Source organism: Lycorma delicatula, chromosome 5, assembly GCF_047948215.1.
Source record: "Lycorma delicatula isolate Av1 chromosome 5, ASM4794821v1, whole genome shotgun sequence".
NCBI classification, from domain to species: domain Eukaryota; kingdom Metazoa; phylum Arthropoda; class Insecta; order Hemiptera; family Fulgoridae; genus Lycorma; species Lycorma delicatula.
The window spans coordinates 96,128,662-96,135,456 of NC_134459.1; positions in this window are offsets into that span (position 1 = coordinate 96,128,662).

The following is a 6,795-nucleotide window of genomic DNA, read 5'->3' on the forward strand; positions in this document are numbered from 1 at the left end:
ACCAAAATGCCGTATTTGTCTTTCTAACTATCAAATAATAACAGAAAATAGAAAACGCATGATAAAGTACAATTTCCCAACTTAATTAAAACTTATTCAAGTAGAAATTGTATTTTGCAGTATCTAGCCAAAAAAAACTTAATCTGTGTTGCACTTATTAGTTAATTTTAATAAATTTAGTGTATTTGTAAATTTGTAATCATTTGTGTAAGTGTGTCTGTGTGTGTTCCACTTTTGCAACAATGATTTGCAAAGGTATTTTTAAAAATAACTACACCATTGCAATACCACTGAAGAACAGAGTAGCTCGCAGTCTTGAAGGTATCTTCTAGAAGCATAATTTCCACTTATTTAAAAAGAACCTTTAACTGTTATTCATACAAAAATGTTTAAAACATAAACTGTACTACAAAAGGGCAGTCACTGAAATTTAAATTCAACCAATGATTTAGTTAACTTTCAATTAGGAATTTCAGTTCAATTAATGGCACAGCTCAAATGAAGTCAGCCTGTGCCTGAATAAAACTAACTATAGAAGATTGATCTTACAGCCCATAGTAAGACAATTTCAAATTAATATACAAAATAGTAATATTAATGAATCTCAGCTAAGCTTGAAATAAGTTGTTCTGAGTTTGTTGTTAGTCTTCTGGGACTACATCTTGAATCCTTCAAGGTGGAAATAGCCTTGAGAGGAAATTTTGCATAACAAACCTTACTGCTGAAATAGTTTAAAAGTTTACCTTTCCTCTTCTACAATAAATATAATGATTCAATTTTAATATCTTCTCCAAGTGCTTTTCAATAGAAAAACATGATTTTCTTGAGAAATGTTAGATATAGATTCAGTGTTTTAGATTTTTGTGGCCTTTATTTGATTAGGAAGTTTATATAATTGTGTACCTATATGGAATGGTTTCACTTCAGATACACAATAGCTGTCTTTCAACCATTTAAACTATAACAAAAAATATAAAATAATTGAGTCCAATCATATTACAATGGATATTTTTAAATATGTATTTATTGTATCATAATAAACTTAACAAAAATTTAATAAAACTGCCTTAAAAAATAAATACCCTAAAATTTGAAAAAAATAATACTTTTTAATTCTTTAAATTTTACTTTTTTTAATTGAGACCAAACTAAGGTTTAGCAGGTGATGGGATATTTTTTATATTTAGGTTTTATTTTTTAAGTTTATTATTTTACTTTTTACAGTTTATTTTTATTTAAAATATAAATTTAAAAAAATATTGTCCATTTCAAAAATCCGTTTGTAAGAATTAATTTCCTTGCTAATAAAAACAAAAGAAATGCAGAGAAATTATATAAAGATACTACTGCTAAGTATGAACAAGATTCTCTAGAATTTGGGATTATGTATTACTACTTTACCCTAGGTTTGTGTGTAAAATCACTATAAATATCAGGGTGACTAAGCTACACATCATTATGCTAACAATCCAATACCAGGCAATTATACAAAAAAAACAAGTATTAAATTCTTTGTCATCTGTGTAAATAATGTAATTTTGTATTTATTCCACTTAAGTTATCTAGAAAAAAGTCATATTGGGGCCATTATCAGAGCAATATCTACAAAATAAAAACAAGATTTATCAAAACCAGCCTGTTCTGTGAAGAGCAATTCATTCTTGAACATGAGTCATAAATTATATAGATAAAAATGAGGACCTCCTCTCCTTTTTTGAAGCCTGTTAAAAGTTTTCACAGTTTGTGCATGAAATGAAACAGAACTAATATTCAAAATATTTTATGGATTTCCTGCATGATCTTTATAATCAAATTGTTGGTTTATGTGTTGGAATGGTAGAGTCTCAGCCTTTCACCTGTTTGTCCCAGGCTGGAATCCAGTCAGGCATGGTATTTTGCATGGCATGACATTTTTAATAATCCAGCAAAAAAATTTAGCAAAGTACAGGTATTATAGATATAAATTTGCTTCTTATATTCAAATAATAAACCCAGAAAAAATTAAAAAGGATCCAGATAATGACAGAATTGAAAAAGAAATTAATTTTTATTTATCTAATGGCTAAAAATTGTGGATAAATTCTTACCTAAGTTTAAATAAGAAACAAATATCATATAATGAATAAGGAAGAAGCATCTCGTATGAAGAGAGCTAAGGAGAGGAAGACCCAGAGAAAACTAAAAATGCAGAAGAAGATTGGAAAAAATTCCATTCAAAGACACTAATAAAAATATAGAAAATGTTTTTATATGAGGAAAGATTTAATTAATAAATTTGTGTGATTTATTAATTCTTCTTTAAAATTCATGTTTCTTCATGATGTAAATATAGTGTGTGCATTTTATTTTTATAAGAATAGAATTTTCCTGGAAAAATTAAATAAGCTTGAAAATCATTTCTACAAAACTGTTTAAATAATGAAATGTAATAATGAAAAGTTACATCTGTCTATGTTCAAATACAAAATCATAAAGAAAAAAAAAATGGAGTCTTAGATAAGGTTAACCTAACAAGCAAACAGATATTGCTTTTTTAAAGCCTAAAAGTACTTGTATCTTAGCCTTCACTGCTATCAGACTAAGCAGTTTATTGTAATAATTATTACAATGTATGTGGTTAATACTAACATTCTAATTAAGTTAGTAGTTTACCCTTTGTAATTTAGTAAAAATCATTTCCCTAAATTTAATGTTAGTATTTTGTTTGTAAACAGGTACAAATACTCTGTCTTCTCATATTAAATATGCCCCCGGCCCCCCTCACATATATGTATACATATTTGTGTATATATATATATACATACTATTATATAGAGGAAGAGGATTTTTGTTTGTTCAAGATAAATTAAAAAACTACTCATCAATTGCAACCAAATTTTTAACCACATTACTTGGCATAACTGAGAAGGTTTTGTAAATATTTCATTTAAAGAAATATATTTATACAAAGAGTAGTGGAGATTTACCGGTTGAAGCACAAACTTTAATGAACTCTGAACTGTGAGCCTCTATCACTATGATAGCTGGGTTTGAATTGAATGATTCGAATCAATCGAATGAATAATATTACAAAAATAAGGGAATTAAAGTTATGTTAAATAAAATAATATTAAATAAATTTTAAAAATTTCTGTTTAACAATAATGGGCTTCCTGTGGGGACTGTGTGTGAGGCTAGAGTGGTGAGGTATGCAAACACCATGTGGGAGGCTAGACCAATTATCACCATCAACTGGTAACAATCGAGATGCCACTGGGCTGCTGTTTAGGGAGGTGTAATGGGGTGCTCTTATAATATCTCTGCAAACAATCATCCAACTTTCAAAATTCAAATGGGGTATTTGTTAGTAGATTGAAGGCTAACTTTTGTATGCATCAGGTACACTCTTGATCTAACAGATCATGGTTATTCAGAAATGTACATATGTATAAAAGACTAATCATATTAAACTAAAATTATTATAATCATCTTAAACTCTTCTTTACCCACAGTTATCAGTTGGTACTGTCCCGAGATATCTGTATCTTTTTACTTGTTCAATTTTTCTGTTTACTGTTACAATTCCATATCTTCCCTCTCATTTACCTTCATAACTTTTGTTTTTCTATATTTATTTTCATCCCATATTCCTTCATCCCTACTCCCAAATGTTTTTAATGTTCATTATAATGTCTGAGTGTCTTAAGCTGCTATCAGCAGATCGTCAGCAAATTTGACACAATTCTTATTTCTTCCGCCTATGCTTACTCCTATTTGTCAATCCAATGTGTCTTTCAACATTTCCTTGACATAAAGGATGAACTTACAGCAACCATTGGTGATAAACAGCAACCTTAACTCACTTATCTACCTAACTCTAACCAATTTGTAAGATTATTTATTTTCACAGCTACTTTTTCTTTATATAAAATTCTCTGACCAGTCTCCTAGCTTTCCAATCAACTCTCTTTTCTTTCAGAATCTCGATTAACTTTTCCCACTGTACTCTGTCAAATGCCCTTTCTATATCTAGAAAATACAAGCTCAATCCTCTTCCTTTTTCAAAACATCTTTCTCCAATCATTCTGATTAGCTATACTGTAGCTTCTCCTGTTCCTTTTCCTTTTCTGAATCCAAACTGTTCTTTCCCGGTTTTCTCCTCCATTTTTGTAATCAACCTTCTATTCATAACTCTCAATATTATTTTTGTAGCATGTAATATTAAGCTGATAGTTTTATGTTTTTCACATAGGTATCAGCTTTATTATTGTTTTAACAAAATTTTCTCACCATAATTCACTACCATAAATTGCATTGCACATTGAGAATATTTCATCTATTCATTAATCTTCTAAACATTTAAAGAGTTCTATTGGAAGTTCATCTACTCAAGCTGGTTTCCTGTTCTTTATGTCTTTAATAGCTTGAATAATTTCAGATCTCAAAATTGGTGGGACTTTTTCTTCTTCTATAAGCTCTTCCACCTCAGCTTCCTGTGTTTCATGTTTCCTTCTCCCTACAAACAGGTCCTCTATATACTTTTACTATTGTTTCTTTATGTAATCTTCTTTATAAATCATTTTACCATCTTTCTTCTCAATTTCTCTCATTTTATAAGTAGGATTTCTTCTATCCCGTGTGGCATTTTTTACCTTCTTATAAAACATGTCGTACTTTTTTTTTTTCTAAATCTTCTATGTCTTTACATTCTTCTTTTAGCCATCTTTCCCTAACTTTATGTGTTTCTCCCTTTAATTTGTTACTCAATCTCTAATAGACTGCTCTGTTATACTCTCCTTCTTTATTTCTATATTTTCTTCTTTCTTCTGTTTTTTTAATCATTTCTTGTATTACCCAAGGTTTCTTCAACCTTCGCTAGCATTTCACCCACTTTTACTCTCCCTATCTAGCCCCTCTACGTTCCATTTCTTCACTTTCTTTGCAGTTTGAATTCATTTTAATCTTACTTTCATTTCCATCATTAACAGAATATAATCACTTCCTATATCTGATCCAGGAAGCCTATTTGACTTCTTAACAGCATTTCAGTATCTTTTTTTTTTAAGAAGGTGGAAAAACCCGATTTACAGGTGCCTAGGCAGTGTCAGGCTCACTAACAGGTTCTGCAAGGTGTTATTAAGTGCGCACTACCAACTAAACCTCAACCCCTGGCACCCCACTCTGGAACAGCTTAAGGAAGCATTTCATCAAGAAGAGGGGGTGATTCGCCCTCACACACAGTCATACCCCAATCATGCACAGAGCAAGAATCACACACATCATGCCACAAGCACACCAAACAGTCACAACAGATCAACAAACAAGTTATCATAAACATCAAGCACACAAGTCTTTCATACTACTTACCGGAGGCTGTCATCAAGTACATAGACGAAGTGCCCCCAGGTGTTCCTTACATGCACAGGGAACCCTCTAGGCACTCAGCAGAGGGCCTGTCCACCCATGTATACTCCAATGCCTCGTTATTAAGCAAGACTCTTCCAAGGCCTTTAGTTCTTCCATGACCTTGTTTGTAAATCCAGACATTACCTTCCAGTTACTCTCCAATTCTAGTAGCACAGTGTGGACCTCCTCAGGCATGAACATAGTCCCTCACACATCCTCAAATCTGGGGCAAAAGAAAAACACATGCAAAGGAGTCTTCTCCTCGTCACAAATTGGGCAAGAATCAGAGAAGTTTCACCCAAATCTAAATAGGTAGGATCTGAATCCCCCACAGCTCGCCAGGAACTGAGTCAAACATTAATCAAGTGAGCTATGGGGTTGATTACACCATCTCCTGATATCTCTCACCAAATGGTGCATCCACTGTCACTTATCATCACCATCCCCCATCACCGCTGCGACGAATCCATAAGTTTGTCCATCAGCATTCCAGTCTGCCTCTTCCTTTCAACAGGTGGTATGGCAATGGAACCTAACTCCCGCAACGTGCTCCGGCATTCTATTACAAGATTAATCGGGAGGAGCCCAGCCACAACCTCTGCCACAGCTTTGGAGACAGTTCAGTAAACTGACACCACTTGTGGAGGCAGCATCTCCTATGCAGCGCCTTTAGCACGCCCCTATATACAGCGTACTTAGTGATTTCACCTCACACCTTTGCACCAAATAAAAGTAGAGTAGGCTACTTCTACTAGTAGTTTCCTCCTCTGCTATCTAGGGTCATGATAATTAGAAAATAGTCCAGCCACCAGCTTCAGTACCTTGTCCGCTTTTTCAACTAGCCTCACGTGCATGAACACCAAATAGCCAGGCATCTATCCATGCCCAAGTACTTTATTGCAGGTTTAGAAGCAATTCTGTGGCCCTCCACAGTTAGTATTAGAGTGGGTCTCATTCTCGCAGCCAAAATTACAGCTACTTCAGTATTATCTGGGGCCATCCGCAACCCTACACCACCCATCCAATTATTTATTGTGCAATAGGCTCTGCGAATGAAATTCGCAGCTTCTTTTTTGGAGCTCGTCTCCACAATCAAAGCAAGATCATCAGCATAGCTGATGAGACTGACCTTTGGGGTGAGCGGTAGATGTAAAACTCCAACATAGGCTGTGTTTCAAAGGGTCAGTTCCTGCAGGACTCCCCTATCAACAGCACACACCATTTCACTATTCTCAACCTGACAAAACAGATAGCGTCCCGTGAGGTAGAACGATTTAATCCTTACAAGATAGCTAGGAAGACCTCTAGTGTCATCAATGACTGCCTAATTGTCAAGTGGGTGATGCACCCTGCAAAAAGGCTGTTTGCACTTATAGGAACAGATCTCCTTATCCCAGGAGTTGTTTGGTC